Genomic DNA, 20,582 nt, shown 5'->3' on the forward strand with positions numbered 1-20,582 from the left:
TTCATATCGACTTTTACTGCTTATGCATTGTGAGTTATAGCTTCCCTTTTTACTTATACTATTTTTGGGACTAAGAATACATGCGCTTTTTACGTTTTACTTACTTGACACGAGTACTTAAACTTTACATATGTGTGGGTTATATAACGGCATAAACATTCCCCTTAGCACGGTTAACGTTTAATCATTGGTTTTGAACCGGTGAACGCGAATATTAGATATGGATCCATAGGGTTTGACATCCCCACTCGGGCTAGTCGCGCTAGCATTTAATGGGTGTTTGATACTTCGAGGACATACGCACTCGCCAAGTGTACTTTTAGGGGGTATTACTATTACATTAAGTTAGTTACTGGGTGCCTGTAGCGACCCCAACAAATCGTCAATTTGACGGCGTCGACTACTTAGGTCCCGTTGCGTGGTCATAGGTCTTTAACGTGACGTTTGACCAAAGATATGTCGCATTCCTTTCAAAAATAAAGATTGTTTCAAAGTTTACAATAATTGTTCATCCAAAAGTTACGTTACAAAGTTATAGTTACATGTGAAACCTATGCGACACAGTTTTAAAGAAAGTCAAAAGACGCTCCATGAAATGCATGTATACTCGACATCCAATGCAAGTATCAAATAATGAGCGGAAGCATGTTTCACATATCGTTCAAAGATCTGAGAAAAACATAGAAATCTGTCAACGAAAACGTTGGTGAAATCATAGGTTTAAGTAAGTAAGTGAGTAAAAGTAAGTGAGCAAAAGTAAGTCGAACCACAAGATTTGCAACATTGATAAAATAATAGTACATTCTAAAAGTTAATATTCACGAGCACCCAATTATCAAGGCTTAACATTCCGTCCGTTGAACCCCATCATAATAGTGCTAGAACAACACTGTGTCTCGAAAATATATTTCATCTGTGAACGGTAGCGAACCGTCCGAGATGAGGGTTTGTCAAACCCATATGGCCATACAACATAAGTTCACGCCTACACTTACACCCTGCAAGTGTAACTAATGATAATCGAATTGAGGATTTAGTTCTAAACTCGTATGTAGAATGTTTGTTTTCCGGTACTTGTGTTCACTTAGTTAAAAAGAAACGTTTATGTTTTCTCATCCCAAATACAAGTTCAAAAAAAGTAAAAGTGGAACTATGATCTCACCTGGAGTGCGAGAGTAAAAAGGTACTTCAACAAGTAACGTGCAAAGTACGAACGCTAGTCTTGACCTAAACAATTAGGGTTGTATCAATAACGGTAAACACGATCGGTCAAAGATGTTCAATTAGTCCTATGGCTCGTTACGACTCGATTATAAAGCATGTGAATCAAATTGTCAAGTTTCATGCAAGATACAAGTAAAGAATCATGTTAGAAAGATTGCATAATCATTTGTTTAAGTTTGACAAAAAGTCAAACTTTGGTCGGTCAAAGTCAACGAAAAAGTCAACACGTTCGGGTCGGGTCCCGAACTATTTTTCTGAGGTTTTTATTCATGTATAAGCATGTGATGTGTCAAGACGTAACCTTTAAAATGTAGACAATATGCTTAATAATTAACACATAATACAGGCAACTAAAACCCGATCATGTAGTAACTAGCAAGTAAATTGACCAGTTCGATCCACAGGGAGAAGTTTGTTTAAATGATTTTACCACAATTAATTATTCTAAAAAGGGGGTTTATATTTAAAGTTGTATTTTTGTTTAACGAAACAGTAAATAAAAATAATAATTAACAAGAATGAGAATGCGGTGTTTACTTCTATGCTTGATTGATGACAGGGATTGTTCTTTTATAATTAAAACCGTTATGCGATAGTTACAATAGAGTAGTTTATATCAATTTCACAATATCTATAAACTTAAGAACTATGTTTAATCAACAGGATTCTTTCTTGGTTAAATTCACATAAAACCTAGTTTACTAAGATCACTCTAAGTAAACTACATGATTGTAAAGCCTAAATATCATCCAATTACCATCCTATATTCACATATAGGTGTCTAGATCACTAGGTGTTGAAGTACAAATTATAGCCTTTGATAAATTCACATAAATCAAGTCATAACTCGTATAATTGAACTAGAATATAAAGATAGTTACAACAATGGATTTCTTGAAAGAACATGGTGATTTAGATTGATTAACTAACTAGATTCAACCCGGTTAAACTCACGTGAAACCTTAATTACAACAATCACTTGAGGTAATTTCATAACTATGTTGCTTTGGAACTTATTCAATTACCGAATTAAACACATAACAAAATCACTTAAGTGTATGTATCTAATCGTCTAGATTACTAGATGTATTGAAGTATAGATTGTTTTCCTAGTTAACTCACATTAATGGGTTGCAATCTATATAATTGAAGTAATGATCTAAACATGCATAACAATGGTTCTTACGGTTGAACTAGATAATTAAATCAATCAAACATATGTATAACTAGCATAACATCAAAGTATAGAACAATCCCAAGCCATAAATCTTACATTGAAGCAAACACACAAGGCTTTTAGCCTAACATAATCATAATAGAACTAATGAAACAGTAAATACAAGTTGAATTCATGTTAAAAAGATATAGAACAATAGTACCAATTGCGATAAATGATCCTAGCTTAATATTGATGTTGAAAGAGTGGAGATTAACTTGCAGCCTTCCTTGAACCTTGAAAATCATCTTAAATCTGGGGGAGAACGTAGTAGTGAAGGTCTCTCAAGTAAGTAACCATTTGCTTCATTAAATAGCCTCAAATGTTAGGTATTTTGGCCAGAAAGTGACCAGATGCGCCGCATCTCTTTGGGATGCGCCGCATCTCTTTACGTTTAGTAGATTCCAGCTCGATTATGCACTCAGGACTGTCGGCAGGGGGTTAGTGTAGTGACCCGAACTTTTCCAAGTTTATATATATTAATTGAGATTGATATTTACATGATTAAATGTTTCCAACATGTTAAGCAATCAAACTTGTTAAGACTTGATTAATTGAAATATGTTTCATATAGACAATTGACCACCCAAGTTGACCGGCGATTCACGAACGTTAAAACTTGTAAAACGACATGACGATATATATATGGGTATACATATGGTTAACATGAGATTATGATAAGTAAGTATCTCCATAAGTATATTAACAATGAGTTATATACATATAAACAAGACTACTAACTTAAGGATTTCGAAACGAGACATATATGTAACGATTATCGTTGTAACGACATTTAAATGTATATATATCATATTAAGATATATTAATATATCATAATATCATGATAATATAATAATTTAACATCTCATTAGGTATAATAAATAATGGGTTAACAACATTAATTGAGATCGTTAACTTAAAGGTTTCAAAACAACACTTACATGTAACGACTAACGATGACTTAACGACTCAGTTAAAATGTATATACATGTAGTGTATTTAGATGTATTAAAATACTTTTGGAAGACTTCAAGACATATATCAAAACATTCATACTTAACGAAAATGGTTACAGTTACTTTTTCATTCTTTTCTTTCATCAATAATTCTAGTCGTATTCTTACCCGTATTATACACAGCTTCAAAACGTACTTACTATGAGTATATACCAATAGGAACTAGCATGGGATTCCACTCTTGATTATGTCATGTATGACTAATCAATTTTAACTTCTACCATGAGCTAGTCAACTAACTAGAACTCCTTTTAACCCCACTCACCACTCACCAATTACCACTCATCATTCACTCCATTTCACTTCCAATTCTCTTTCTAATTCTCTCTCAACACACACACACTATTATGAATGTATTTTTCCAGTAGTTAATAATCATCTTCATCAAAAATCACTTCAAGAATCAAGCTATAATCATCATAGGAAGAACACTTCAAGAACACTTCAAAAATCCCTTCAAGTTTACTAATTTACTTCCAAGCTTTCTAATCCATTCCAAGTAATTATCTAAGATCAAGAAACCTTTGTTATATACAGTAGGTTATCTTTCTTATTCAAGGTAATATTCATATTCAAACTTTGATTCAATTTCTATAACTATAAACTATCTTAATTCGAGTAAAAATCTTACTTGAACTTGTTTTTGTGTCATGATCCTACTTCAAGAACTTTCAAGCCATCCAAGATCCTTTGAAGCTAGATCATTTCTTGTCACTTCTAGTAGGTTTACCTACTAAACTTGAGGTAGTAATGATGTTCATAACATCATTCGATTCATATATATAAAACTATCTTATTCGAAGGTTTAAACTCGTAATCACTAGAACATAGTTTAGTTAATTCTAAACTTGTTCGCAAAAAAACGTTAATCCTTCTAACTTGACTTTTAAAATTAACTACACACATGTTCTATATCTATATGATATGCTAACTTAATGATTTAAAACCTGAAAACACGAAAAACACCGTAAAACCGGATTTACGCCGTCGTAGTAACACCGCGGGCTGTTTTGGGTTAGTTAATTAAAAACTATGATAAACTTTGGTTTAAAAGTTGTTATTCTGAGAAAATGATTTTTATTATGAACATGAAACTATATCCAAAAATTATGGTTAAACTCAAAGTGGAAGTATGTTTTCTAAAATGGTCATCTAGACGTCGTTCTTTCGACTGAAATGACTACCTTTACAAAAATGACTTGTAACTTATTTTTCCGACTATAAACCTATACTTTTCTGTTTAGATTCATAGAATAGAGTTCAATATGAAACCATAGCAATTTGATTCACTCAAAATGGATTTAAAATGAAGAAGTTATGGGTAAAACAAGATTGGATAATTTTTCTCATTTTAGCTACGTGAAAATTGGTAACAAATCTATTCCAACCATAACTTAATCAACTTGTATTGTATATTATGTAATCTTGAGATACCATAGACACGTATACAATGTTTCGACCTATCATGTCGACACATCTATATATATTTCGGAACAACCATAGACACTCTATATGTGAATGTTGGAGTTAGCTATACAGGGTTGAGGTTGATTCTAAAATATATATAGTTTGAGTTGTGATCAATACTGAGATACGTATACACTGGGTCGTGGATTGATTCAAGATAATATTTATCGATTTATTTCTGTACATCTAACTGTGGACAACTAGTTGTAGGTTACTAACGAGGACAGCTGACTTAATAAACTTAAAACATCAAAATATATTAAAAGTGTTGTAAATATATTTTAAACATATTTTGATATATATGTATATATTATTATAGGTTCGTGAATTAACCAGTGGCCAAGTCTTACTTCCCGACGAAGTAAAAATCTGTGAAAGTGAGTTATAGTCCCACTTTTAAAATCTAATATTTTTGGGATGAGAATACATGCAGGTTTTATAAATGATTTACAAAATAGACACAAGTACGTGAAACTACATTCTATGGTTGAATTATCGAAATAGAATATGCCCCTTTTTATTAAGTCTGGTAATCTAAGAATTAGGGAACAGACACCCTAATTGACGCGAATCCTAAAGATAGATCTATTGGGCCTAACAAACCCCATCCAAAGTACCGGATGCTTTAGTACTTCGAAATTTATATCATATCCGAAGGGTGTCCCGGAATGATGGGGATATTCTTATATATATATGCATCTTGTTAATGTCGGTTATCAGGTGTTCACCATATGAATGATTTTTATCTCTATGTATGGGATATGTATTGAAATATGAAATCTTGTGGTCTATTGTTACGATTTGATATATATAGGTTAAACCTATAACTCACCAACATTTTTGTTGACGTTTAAAGCATGTTTATTCTCAGGTGAATATTAAGAGCTTCCGGTGTTGCATACTAAAATAAGGACAAGATTTGGAGCCCATGTTTGTATGATATTGTGTAAAAACTGCATTCAAGAAACTGATTTCTATGTAACATATTTGTATTGTAAACCATTATGTAATGGTCGTGTGTAAACAGGATATTTTAGATTATCATTATTTGATAATCTACGTAAAGCTTTTTAAACCTTTATTTATGAAATAAAGGTTATGGTTTGTTTTAAAAATGAATGCAGTCTTTGAAAAACGTCTCATATAGAGGTTAAAACCTCGCAACGAAATCAATTAATATGGAACGTTTTTAATCAATAAGAACGGGACATTTCAGTTGGTATCCGAGCGTTGGTCTTAGAGAACCAGAAAATTTGCATTAGTGTGTCTTATCGAGTTTGTTAGGATGCATTAGTGAGTCTGGACTTCGACCGTGTTTTCTTTAAAAATGATTGCTTAACATTTTTGTTGGAAACTATATATTTTTAACATATGAATATTATGTGATATATTAATCTCTTAACGTGTTTGGTATTATGTGATAGATGTCTACCTCTAGAACAAGTCTCATTGTCTCACCTAATAATAATGAAGAGTCAAATGTAAATTGGAATGATTCGTGGACTGATTCACAAGTTCCCGAAGAGGAACCGGAAGAAGAGTCGGAACCGGAAGAAGAATCGGAACCGGAAGAAGAAATAGAACCGGTGAGGGAAATAATAAAACGGTTAAGTAGAAGAGAATCCTCAACCAACCGACCAAGGTTAATTATGGTCAATGGTGTTTCCGCCAAGGAAGCAAAATATTGGGAGGATTACCAATTCTCCGATGAATCGGATTCCGACGAGAATTCCGATGATGTTATAGAAATTACCCCAACTGAATTTAAAAAGGCAAAAGAAAATAATAAGGGAAAGGGCATAAAAATAGAGAAATCTAATTCCAACCCCGATGAACTTTATATGTATCGTCAACCCCCGAAGTCCTTAAGTTGTAACAATGACCCGAGAACCTCTAAACCACCAGGTTTTTCTAAACCAATGTGGACAACGACGGCTCGTATTAGGGGAACATCATATATCCCTAGAAACTTGGCAAAACGAACCAAAACCAAACAAGAAGAAACGAGCGAGTCGGAATAAGATAGTTGTATTCGTGTGGTGTAATATATGTAATATAGTGTGCTTATGCTTTATGATATATGTAAAAATTGCTTGTATTAATAAGTATTTTTTTTTATGAATCTAACTCTTGTCTATTTTACAGTATAAAAACACAAAATGGATAGACAACCCAATATTTTAAGAGACCTACCCGGAGACATGATTGATGAAATCTTGTCTAGAGTCGGTCAGAATTCCTCGGCACAACTATTTAAGGCGAGATCAGTTTGTAAGACATTCGAAGAACGTTTCAAGAATGCCTTGGTTTATAAAAGGCTTTCGTTTGAAAGATGGGGGATATCACATTGGGAAATCCATAAGTTACGATGTGTTTACTTTGACGCATATATTGCGGGGAACCCAAATGCTATTTTACGCAACGGGTTAAGAAATTATTTTGACTCAGTATATCCGAATATAGGACTTCGTGATTTAGAAAAAGCGGCTAACATGCAACATAAAGAAGCATGTTATGCTTACGGGTTAGTAATGTTCGCTTCTCACCAAAGTGAGAACAAGAACATCGGGCTACAACTATTAAACAAAACGTTCCCACAAGTGACGGAGTCGGTAATTGGGGTAAGAAATGAGGTTTTTAGGTTATTACGAGACTGTTGGTCATTACGTAACCCTCGTCCCTTTGACGACGTTACAACACGCTGTCTTATCAACGGCCATAACGGTTATGTTCCACAAGACCAAGGATGGGAAGTAGTCCTAGTAAAACCAGAATGCATGACTTGTTTCTGGACGTATGAATTACGTGTCTTTATTGCCTTTGCTGAACGACTTGTGTACTAGCTAGAATTATCTTCACAACTATCTTGTATCAAAGTTATTGTGTGCTACATTTCATGCTTTATGTAAAATAAGCGGTATTGTAAGTTTGTAAAATATTGTATAAAAGTTTGAACGCGAAATATTATTACAATCAGTTTTTCATATAGAATTGTAGTAGTTGAATTGTATATTAGCTACTAAGTATGAACTTAACGGGTAGGTACTACCCGAATTTAAACTTATAAAACGCTAATATGAAGAAAAAGCTTTTATAAATGAGTTCATATTATGCTACGAAATACTATTAACTACTCTTAATATTCTGTATGATTAACTTGTTCCATTTGACTATTTTGAAGGAAATGGCACCGACTACTCGACACACCGTGAATATGAATGAAGAGGAATTCCGTACTTTTCTAGCTTCAAACATAGCCGCAGTACAGACTGCGCTACATACCAACAATAACCTTGGATCTGGCAGTACAGGAAATCGTGTAGGATGCACCTACAAAGAATTCACTGCCTGCAAACCTTTGGAATTTGATGGAACCGAAGGACCGATCGGATTGAAACGGTGGACCGAGAAGGTCGAATCGGTGTTTGCCATAAGTAAGTGTACTGAAGAGGACAAAGTGAAGTACGCTACGCATACCTTCACAGGTTCTGCGTTAACATGGTGGAATACCTATCTAGAGCAAGTGGGACAAGATGATGCGTACGCACTACCGTGGTCAGCATTCAAGCACTTGATGAACGAGAAGTACCGTCCCAGAACCGAGGTCAATAAGCTCAAGACAGAACTTAGAGGGTTACGAACCCAAGGATTTGATATTACCACGTACGAAAGACGATTCACAGAATTGTGCCTATTGTGTCCGGGAGCATTCGAAGATGAGGAAGAGAAGATCGACGCGTTTGTGAAAGGATTACCGGAAAGAATCCAAGAAGATATAAGTTCACACGAGCCCGCCTCCATACAACAGGCATGTAGAATGGCTCACAAACTAGTGAACCAGATTGAAGAAAGAATTAAAGAACAGACTGCTGAAGAGGCCAATGTGAAGCAAGTCAAAAGAAAGTGGGAGGAAAACGGTGATAAGAATCACCAATACAACAACAACAGCAATTACAACAATAATCGTAACAATTATCCCAACAATTGCAACATCAATCGCAACTACAACAAACGGCCCAACAACAACAACAACAACAACAACAGCAACTACAACAATCATCCCAACAACAATAATAACCGCAACAACAACAATCAGAAGCAGCTATGCCAAAGGTGTGAAAAGTATCACTCGGGGTTCTGCACCAAATTTTGCAACAAGTGTAAAAGAAATGGTCATAGCGCGGCGAAGTGTGAGGTCTACGGACCAGGGGTTAATAGAACGAAAGGAACAAATGGTGTCGGAACGAGTAATGGCGGAGCAAGTAGTGTCGGAGAAAGTTATGCCAATGTAGTTTGTTATAAATGTGGAAAACCGGGCCACATTATTAGAAATTGCCCAAACCAGGAGAACACGAATGGACAAGGCCGCGGAAGAGTTTTCAATATTAATGCGGCAGAGGAACAGGAAGACCCGGAGCTTGTTACGGGTACGTTTCTTATTGACAATAAATCTGCTTACGTTTTATTTGATTCGGGTGCGGATAGAAGCTATATGAGTAGAGATTTTTGTGCTAAATTAAGTTGTCCATTGACGCCTTTGGATAGTAAATTTTTACTCGAATTAGCAAATGGTAAATTAATTTCAGCAGATAATATATGTCGGAATCAAGAAATTAAACTGGTTAGCGAAACATTTAAGATTGATTTGATACCAGTAGAGTTAGGGAGTTTTGATGTGATAATCGGTATGGACTGGTTGAAAGAAGTGAAAGCAGAGATCGTTTGTTACAAAAATGCAATTCGCATTATACGAGAAAAAGGAAAACCCTTAATGGTGTACGGAGAAAAGGGCAACACGAAGCTACATCTTATTAGTAATTTGAAGGCACAAAAACTAATAAGAAAAGGTTGTTATGCTGTTCTAGCACACGTCAAGAAAGTACAAACTGAAGAAAAGAGCATCAATGATGTTCCCATTGCAAAAGAATTTCCCGATGTATTTCCGAAAGAATTACCGGGATTACCCCCACATCGATCCGTTGAATTTCAAATAGATCTTGTACCAGGAGCTGCACCAATAGCTCGTGCTCCTTACAGACTCGCACCCAGCGAGATGAAAGAACTGCAAAGCCAATTACAAGAACTTTTCGAGCGTGGTTTCATTCAACCAAGCACATCACCGTGGGGAGCTCCTGTTTTGTTTGTCAAGAAGAAAGATGGTACATTCAGGTTGTGTATCGACTACCGAGAGTTGAACAAACTTACCATCAAGAACCGCTACCCACTACCGAGAATCGATGACTTATTTGATCAACTACAAGGCTCGTCTATTTATTCAAAGATTGACTTACGTTCCGGGTATCATCAAATGCGGGTGAAAGAAGATGATATTCCAAAGACTGCTTTCAGAACACGTTACGGTCATTACGAGTTTATGGTCATGCCATTTGGTTTAACTAATGCACCAGCTGTGTTCATGGACCTCATGAACCGAGTGTGTGGACCATACCTTGACAAGTTTGTCATTGTTTTCATTGATGACATACTTATTTACTCAAAGAATGACCAAGAACACGGTGAACATTTGAGAAAGGTGTTAGAAGTATTGAGTAAGGAAGAATTGTACGCTAAGTTTTCAAAGTGTGCATTTTGGTTGGAAGAAGTTCAATTCCTCGGTCACATAGTGAACAAAGAAGGTATTAAGGTGGATCCGGCAAAGATAGAAACTGTTGAAAAGTGGGAAACCCCAAAAAAACTCCGAAACACATACGCCAGTTTTTAGGACTAGTTGGTTACTACAGAAGGTTCATCCAAGACTTTTCCAGAATAGCAAAACCCTTGACTGCATTAACGCATAAAGGGAAGAAATTAGAATGGAATGATGAACAAGAGAAATCGTTTCAGTTATTGAAGAAAAAGCTAACTACGGCACCTATATTGTCATTGCCTGAAGGGAATGATGATTTTGTGATTTATTGTGACGCATCAAAGCAAGGTCTCGGTTGTGTATTAATGCAACGAACGAAGGTGATTGTTTATGCGTCTAGACAATTGAAGATTCACGAACAAAATTATACGACGCATGATTTGGAATTAGGCGCGGTTGTTTTTGCATTAAAGACTTGGAGGCACTACTTATATGGGGTCAAAAGTATTATATATACCGACCACAAAAGTCTTCAACACATATTTAATCAGAAACAACTGAATATGAGGCAGCGTAGGTGGATTGAATTATTGAATGATTACGACTTTGAGATTCGTTACCACCCGGGGAAGGCAAATGTGGTAGCCGATGCCTTGAGCAGGAAGGACAGAGAACCCATTCGAGTAAAATCTATGAATATAATGATTCATAATAACCTTACTACTCAAATAAAGGAGGCGCAACAAGGAGTTTTAAAAGAGGGAAATTTAAAGGATGAAATATCCAAAGGATCGGAGAAACATCTTAATATTCGGGAAGACGGAACCCGGTATAGGGCTGAAAGGATTTGGGTACCAAAATTTGGAGATATGAGAGAAATGGTACTTAGAGAAGCTCATAAAACCAGATACTCAATACATCCTGGAACGGGGAAGATGTACAAGGATCTCAGGAAATATTTTTGGTGGCCGGGTATGAAAGCCGATGTTGCTAAATACGTAGGAGAATGTTTGACGTGTTCTAAGGTCAAAGCTGAGCATCAGAAACCATCAGGTCTACTTCAACAACCCGAAATCCCGAAATGGAAATGGGAAAACATTACCATGGATTTCATCACTAAATTGCCAAGGACTGCAAGTGGTATTGATACTATTTGGGTAATAGTTGATCGTCTCACCAAATCAGCACATTTCCTGCCAATAAGAGAAGATGGCAAGATGGAGAAGTTAGCACGACTGTATTTGAAGGAAGTCGTCTCCAGACATGGAATACCAATCTCTATTATCTATGATAGGGATGGAAGATTTATTTCAAGATTCTGGCAGACATTACAGCAAGCATTAGGAACTCGTCTAGACATGAGTACTGCCTATCATCCACAAACTGATGGGCAGAGCGAAAGGACGATACAAACGCTTGAAGACATGCTACTAGCATGTGTTATTGATTTCGGAAACAGTTGGGATCGACATCTACCATTAGCAGAATTTTCCTACAACAACAGCTACCATTCAAGCATTGAGATGGCGCCGTTTGAAGCACTTTATGGTAGAAAGTGCAGGTCTCCAATTTATTGGAGTGAAGTGGGGGATAGACAGATTACGGATCCGGAGATTATACAAGAAACTACCGAGAAGATCATCCAAATTCAACAACGGTTGAAAACCACCCAAAGTCGACAAAAGAGCTACGCTGACATTAAAAGAAAAGATATAGAATTTGAAATTGGAGAGATGGTCATGCTTAAAGTTGCACCTTGGAAAGGCGTTGTTCGATTTGGTAAACGAGGGAAATTAAATCCAAGGTATATTGGACCATTCAAGATTATTGATCGTGTCGGACCAGTAGCTTACCGACTTGAGTTACCTCAACAACTCGCGGCTGTACATAACACTTTCCACGTCTCGAATTTGAAGAAATGTTTTGCTAAAGAAGATCTCACTATTCCGTTAGATGAAATCCAAATCAACGAAAAACTCCAATTCATCGAAGAACCCGTCGAAATAATGGATCGTGAGGTTAAAAGACTTAAGCAAAACAAGATACCAATTGTTAAGGTTCGATGGAATGCTCGTAGAGGACCCGAGTTCACCTGGGAGCGTGAAGATCAGATGAAGAATAAATACCCGCATCTATTTCCAGAAGATTCGTCAACACCTTCAACAGCTTAAAATTTCAGGACGAAATTTATTTGACGGGTAGGTACTGTAGTGACCCGAACTTTTCCATGTTTATATATATTAATTGAGATTGATATTTACATGATTAAATGTTTCCAACATGTTAAGCAATCAAACTTGTTAAGACTTGATTAATTGAAATATGTTTCATATAGACAATTGACCACCCAAGTTGACCGGCGATTCACGAACGTTAAAACTTGTAAAAACGACATGACGATATATATATGGGTATACATATGGTTAACATGAGATTATGATAAGTAAGTATCTCCACAAGTATATTAACAATGAGTTATATACATATAAACAAGACTACTAACTTAAGGATTTCGAAACGAGACATATATGTAACGATTATCGTTGTAACGACATTTAAATGTATATATATCATATTAAGATATATTAATATATCATAATATCATGATAATATAATAATTTAACATCTCATTAGATATAATAAATAATGGGTTAACAACATTAATTGAGATCGTTAACTTAAAGGTTTCAAAACAACACTTACATGTAACGACTAACGATGACTTAACGACCCAGTTAAAATGTATATACATGTAGTGTATTTATATGTATTAAAATACTTTTGGAAGACTTCAAGACATATATCAAAACATTCATACTTAACGAAAATGGTTACAGTTACTTTTCCATTCTTTTCTTTCATCAAGAATTCTAGTCGTATTCTTACCCGTATTATACACAGCTTCAAAACGTACTTACTATGAGTATATACCAATAGGAACTAGCATGGGATTCCACTCTTGATTATGTCATGTATGACTAATCAATTTTAACTTCTACCATGAGCTAGTCAACTAACTAGAACTCCTTTTAACCCCACTCACCATTCACCAATTACCACTCATCATTCACTCCATTTCACTTCCAATTCTCTTTCTAATTCTCTCTCAACACACACACACTATTATGAATGTATTTTCCCAGTAGTTAATCATCATCTTCATCAAAAATCACTTCAAGAATCAAGCTATAATCATCATAGGAAGAACACTTCAAGAACACTTCAAAAATCCCTTCAAGTTTACTAATTTACTTCCAAGCTTTCTAATCCATTCCAAGTAATCATCTAAGATCAAGAAACCTTTGTTATATACAGTAGGTTATCTTTCTTATTCAAGGTAATATTCATATTCAAACTTTGATTCAATTTCTATAACTATAAACTATCTTAATTCGAGTAAAAATCTTACTTGAACTTGTTTTTGTGTCATGATCCTACTTCAAGAACTTTCAAGCCATCCAAGATCCTTTGAAGCTAGATCATTTCTTTTCACTTCCAGTAGGTTTACCTACTAAACTTGAGGTAGTAATGATGTTCATAACATCATTCGATTCATATATATAAAACTATCTTATTCGAAGGTTTAAACTCGTAATCACTAGAACATAGTTTAGTTAATTCTAAACTTGTTCGCAAACAAAAGTTAATCCTTCTAACTTGACTTTTAAAATTAACTGCACACATTTTCTATATCTATATGATATGCTTACTTAATGATTTAAAACCTGAAAACACGAAAAACACCGTAAAACCGGATTTACGCCGTCGTAGTAACACCGCGGGCTGTTTTGGGTTAGTTAATTAAAAACTATGATAAACTTTGGTTTAAAAGTTGTTATTCTGAGAAAATGATTTTTATTATGAACATGAAACTATATCCAAAAATTATGGTTAAACTCAAAGTGGAAGTATGTTTTCTAAAATGGTCATCTAGACGTCGTTCTTTCGACTGAAATGACTACCTTTACAAAAACGACTTGTAACTTATTTTTACGACTATAAACCTATACTTTTCTGTTTAGATTCATAGAATAGAGTTCAATATGAAACCATAGCAATTTGATTCACTCAAAACGGATTTAAAATGAAGAAGTTATGGGTAAAACAAGATTGGATAATTTTTCTCATTTTAGCTACGTGAAAATTGGTAACAAATCTATTCCAACCATAACTTAATCAACTTGTATTGTATATTATGTAATCTTGAGATACCATAGACACGTATACAATGTTTCGACCTATCATGTCGACACATCTATATATATTTCGGAACAACCATAGACACTCTATATGTGAATGTTGGAGTTAGCTATACAGGGTTAAGGTTGATTCCAAAATATATATAGTTTGAGTTATGATCAATACTGAGATACGTATACACTGGGTCGTGGATTGATTCAAGATAATATTTATCGATTTATTTCTGTACATCTAACTGTGGACAACTAGTTGTAGGTTACTAACGAGGACAGCTGACTTAATAAACTTAAAACATCAAAATATATTAAAAGTGTTGTAAATATATTTTAAACATACTTTGATATATATGTATATATTGTTATAGGTTCGTGAATTAACCAGTGGCCAAGTCTTACTTCCCGACGAAGTAAAAATCTGTGAAAGTGAGTTATAGTCCCACTTTTAAAATCTAATATTTTTGGGATGAGAATACATGCAGGTTTTATAAATGATTTACAAAATAGACACAAGTACGTGAAACTACATTCTATGGTTGAATTATCGAAATCGAATATGCCCCTTTTTATTAAGTCTGGTAATCTAAGAATTAGGGAACAGACACCCTAATTGACGCGAATCCTAAAGATAGATCTATTGGGCCTAACAAACCCCATCTAAAGTACCGAATGCTTTAGTACTTCGAAATTTATATCATATCCGAAGGGTGTCCCAGAATGATGGGGATATTCTTATATATATATGCATCTTGTTAATGTCGGTTACCAGGTGTTCACCATATGAATGATTTTTATCTCTATGTATGGGATGTGTATTGAAATATGAAATCTTGTGGTCTATTGTTACGATTTGATATATATAGGTTAAACCTATAACTCACCAACATTTTTGTTGACGTTTAAAGCATGTTTATTCTCAGGTGAATATTAAGAGCTTCCGCTGTTGCATACTAAAATAAGGACAAGATTTGGAGCCCATGTTTGTATGATATTGTGTAAAAACTGCATTCAAGAAACTGATTTCGATGTAACATATTTGTATTGTAAACCATTATGTAATGGTCGTGTGTAAACAGGATATTTTAGATTATCATTTTTTGATAATCTACGTAAAGCTTTTTAAACCTTTATTTATGAAATAAAGGTTATGGTTTGTTTTAAAAATGAATGCAGTCTTTGAAAAACGTCTCATATAGAGGTCAAAACCTCGCAACGAAATCAATTAATATGGAACGTTTTTAATCAATAAGAACGGGACATTTCAGTCAGATGCGCCGCATCTGGGACAGATGCGCCGCATCTGGCTTGGATGCGCCGCATCTGGCTTTCTGTTGCTATTTTGGCCCAGAAGTCTTCATGATCCGCATCTGAAACTGTCGGGAGTTATTTGGTGTAAAGATGCGCCGCATCTAAGAGAGATGCGCCGCATTTGGACCTGTTTCAGTGGTTTCGGGCTGTTTTACGCATTCGATCTTCGTTTTAACTCTGTTTTCGCTGTTGGTCTTCATTTATTCATTCACAATGGACTTTTTACAAATGTACATGAATTACAATACATACGTATAACAATTACATACAAATGGAACAACATTGGATCGAAATAACGACAATAAACATGTATAATTTTGGCGTTATCAAAATCCCCACACTTAAACCTTGCTTGTCCTCAAGCAAGACTTACAAGAAATCGAAATTTACTACAGTAAACACACTTATTTAAATGAGAACACAAAAAATGGGACTCACACTCTCTCGATATAATACACAAGACACACAAGTTATTTAGTAACACAATAACTCACGCTATATGCAAATCACACCCGGGTCACAATATATACACACTCACACTTACTTCACACACGAATCAAACTCACGCGTTTTGAGTACACACACACCTTTGGAGTACACACGCGAAATGAAATCACGCCAAAGTCGAAAGGTGGGTTTTAAAGTCCACATTTCTTGAAAATTTGGATCCTTGGGGAAATTAGGACCTTTGCTAAAAAAACCTTTTATGTTTTGAAAATTATTCATGTTAGTTTTTACACTAATCAAGTTTTTCGGTTTTAACCTCAAAGTCCGGTTGAGGGTAACTGAAAACCGAAGCCTCAGTCGGCGCTTAGCAAGCTACTCGCCCCCATGATTGAAGTATCATGGAACTTGAAACCGGATGTCCTAAAAATGGTTTTACACAATATAGTTCATAAAATAGCATAAGTTTTAGAAGAAACTATATCATGTCCAAATATCATCGGTGAACCATGAGTTTGCACACCTCAATTTGTTATGGCATATGTATATTAACCGCGGTCAACATAGATGCGGTTGATCTTTACGGAGATCATCCATCTGGGGATTAGATTCATTAGTCTTAAAAGCTAATTTGCACTGTGCCCCCCATTGTACGAGACAGATCCATCTCATGGTTAGGATAAGTCTGACCACCAAAAACCCTGTTTGATGCTGAGGTGAGGTGGATTTCCAGCCGATGATAGAGATGACTTTTCAAGATTTTTCGTCAACCTACAGCTGTTCTGGACTACGACTTCTAACATAAGTTAGCAAGTGTGTCATATTGGAAGACTTGACTTCCATCACAATCATTACATGGATGAGCATTGGATTAGATTGTTAGAATAACAAATTACTTGATGACTTTCATTTCATCCAGAATGTGGTATAGCATGATGATTATATCTTTTATATGACAAACTCAATCATTTAGTTGTTTCTTAATTTGTTTTGTGATAATAATTTCGGTGTATACACCTAGTTTTAAAATCTACAAATTTTAAACAAAATTTGAATTTATGAAGATAAAAGTTTAAAAATTTTCACCATTTTAAGCCTTTTTAACTAAAATCAAAAACCCGAAAGAATTTATAACTTCCTCCCCACACTTGAGTTCATGTATCGTCCTCGTTACATGAAATCAGAAAAATTTAAATTCGAGAGGGTCAAAGAGTGTAAGAGAGTTTATTACTTTCAAGGTTTAAAACCGAAGTTCACGGGATGATGGCGCTGAACTGAATGCCAGCATAAGAACATCATCCTCTTCTTGCAACCACAAAACAATCACCAATCAAGTATGTGCTAAACTTACTGCCAGTCTTTGTAAAAATGCAGCATATAGCACAATGCTCACCTGTAGCAATTCAAACAAAGGTACCATACGATTCACACAAATAAATGGGGGTGTACTCCATGTACTAAAAACCCTACTTACAATTATCTAAATTATTCAAATCACAATTATCCAAAATATTATCTAGTTATTACACACCAAACTTGAAAAGAAATTGTTTTTGAAATAAACCAACATCAACCAAACCTGTCACACATCAGGAAAAATTACGTCATCTTCAGAAAAATCCCCAAAATGAGTTACTTGGGCCAGCTCCACCTTCGCTTTGATTTCCCGCGTCGTCGTCCTGAAATATTGAGGGGTTGTACCCCTGATAAGTTCCTTGAGCAGGGACGACCGCAGTGTCTTCAGTAGGCGGGTTAGGAGGAGGAGGATAAGGCGCAGGATATGGATCACCCATTCGAACCCAAGGATCGTATGCAGGCCAAGGAGAGGGGGTATAGTTAGCGGGATCTGCAGTGTATGACACTGTCTGTTCATGTATCCAATTAAGCTGATTTTGCTGCCCCGCTTGAGTATACCATGTTCGATCATTCCCAACATCAATGTAATGTTGCATCTCCCTGTTACCTGCATCGTAGTGATCAATTACCTTTTGGGTGTTTTGATCACTATGGAGTCACATATCTGAAAACTATGTAAGCCTCCCAATCATTTCCCGGACCCGAACTACTTCCAACATTCGGCTGTGGATCTGGTTGCTATTGGGGTTGTTCTGGTTGCCTGTTCACGGGATCCTCATACCTAGTTAGAAGGCCGTTCGACCCCCTCATCAAAATGTTTGCCCTTGTATAACTCACTCTATCAAAGGCAATCATATGTTTCTCCTCTAACCCACTTGTGTTGATTCGAAAATGTTCGGCAATCCTGGTTACAAAATGGCCGCCCATGATTGGTGTAATCTTTTTCCTTTCTTCGAGGAGGAAAGTGAGAATCATTCGTGGGATATGAACATGGGAGTGATCCATTATCGCGTGAATGTACCATATATCCAAGTTGGTGACTTTTTCACTACTGTATTTTTGACAGTTTATGGTACTTGAAATGAATCATTGGACGCATCGGTGCTCGTAGGTACGTAGCTTGCTACAAGTCTGCTTGCTTGCACTATATGCAGTATTGCTCATGTCCACCCATGCTTCTGAATAATTAAAAGAAGAAACATGGTATATACATTGATTAAAGTAATTTTGTACAAGTTGATGTGGCAACCCTTCATAAATATCCAAAGCCTTCACAAATTGCAGCAGCGTTAATGTCCTGTCTTGCCCTCCAAGATGAAATCTCATAAATGTACCCGATGTTGGTGATGTGTAATCAACCCTAAGTGAACCAACTAATTCTTTGACTAAAAGTGGATACACTCTTTCTTTCATTATGAACAGGTTTTCCCAAGCATATATTCGATGGCCGTGATACGTTACTCGGAAAAGGTTGCGAAAATTTTGATATTCGCCGGCTTCCTCTAATGGTGTCCAATCGATATATTTCCCCGGATATACGTCTTTGTGTAGAAGTGCCTTCATCCATTCATGGTATTCCGGATGCCTCAAAACTGCATTGATCTATGGATCCGGAGTGGTTAATCCACGGACATTTAACTGCCGGTTGTCAATATCCATTTCTTCCTCTTCAGCAGCATGTTCTTCTTTGTCAATATCCATTTCTTCCTCTTCAGCAGTATGTTCTTCTTCACTTGTATCCTCATCTACAATTGCTGGGGCTTTTTGCTTCTTTGATTTTGGGTTTGATGATGATGCTCTAGTCTACAAAAACACAACAAAACCAAACAAACAAAATAACAAACCAAGTTGATTAGCGTTAAAGAATTTCAAAACATCTTTCATATTGTACCTAGCGAAAACCATGTGGATATGTTAAGTTCCAATTAAATCTCAATGTTTATGTTAACCAATATCTTAACATGGTACGAACTATTTTCACTCTTAACAAACATGAACTAGTATGCCAATTGATTCAAATCACTTTACAAGTATAATCATACATCGCATGCTTCATTTCACCAAACACTTGCAATGTCATAACATATGGAACCATAGGCATTCATCAAAAAGCATGTTAAACAATATGCAATCAATGGTTTTCATACATTCAGAACATTAAATTCATCTCAAGTCAACAACTTCATCAAAATGCTTAATCATATAATCCTTAACTTATATAATAATTACTTTCAAATCGAAATAACACCAAGTTAAGGTTCACATGTGTTTACCATAAGTAATGATTTGCATAACTTCAACTTAGAACACTTACTAGTTAACAAAAGTCAAAATCCCTAATTCAAGAACCCTAAAATTCAATAATTTGTGTATTCGTGTAATTCAACAAAGGTTCATGCGATTTTGTTAATGTATACTAGTAATCAAACTTCAAAATATCTCAATTGAATAATTTAATGGCCAAAAGTCCGAAACCCCTAAATTCATGAAGAACCCTAATTTCCAAAGTAAAGATTGAAGCAAATAATCATGAAATTAGAGCATGAATAAGGATTAGTAGCAACAATTTAAGCATATAATGACCAAAACATGAACATTCAAACATCCTCACACTAAGAACAAGCTAAATCTGATTTTTAGATTGAAGAACACAAGAATCATGAAGTGTTTAGGATTAATCTTACCTTTCTCATGTTGATATTCGGATTTGATGCTCAAAGATGGGATTAATCGGTTCAATTAGTGAGTAGAGATTGAAATTTTGAGAG

Source organism: Rutidosis leptorrhynchoides, chromosome 9 (genome assembly GCF_046630445.1).
Source record: "Rutidosis leptorrhynchoides isolate AG116_Rl617_1_P2 chromosome 9, CSIRO_AGI_Rlap_v1, whole genome shotgun sequence".
NCBI lineage: Eukaryota > Viridiplantae > Streptophyta > Magnoliopsida > Asterales > Asteraceae > Rutidosis > Rutidosis leptorrhynchoides.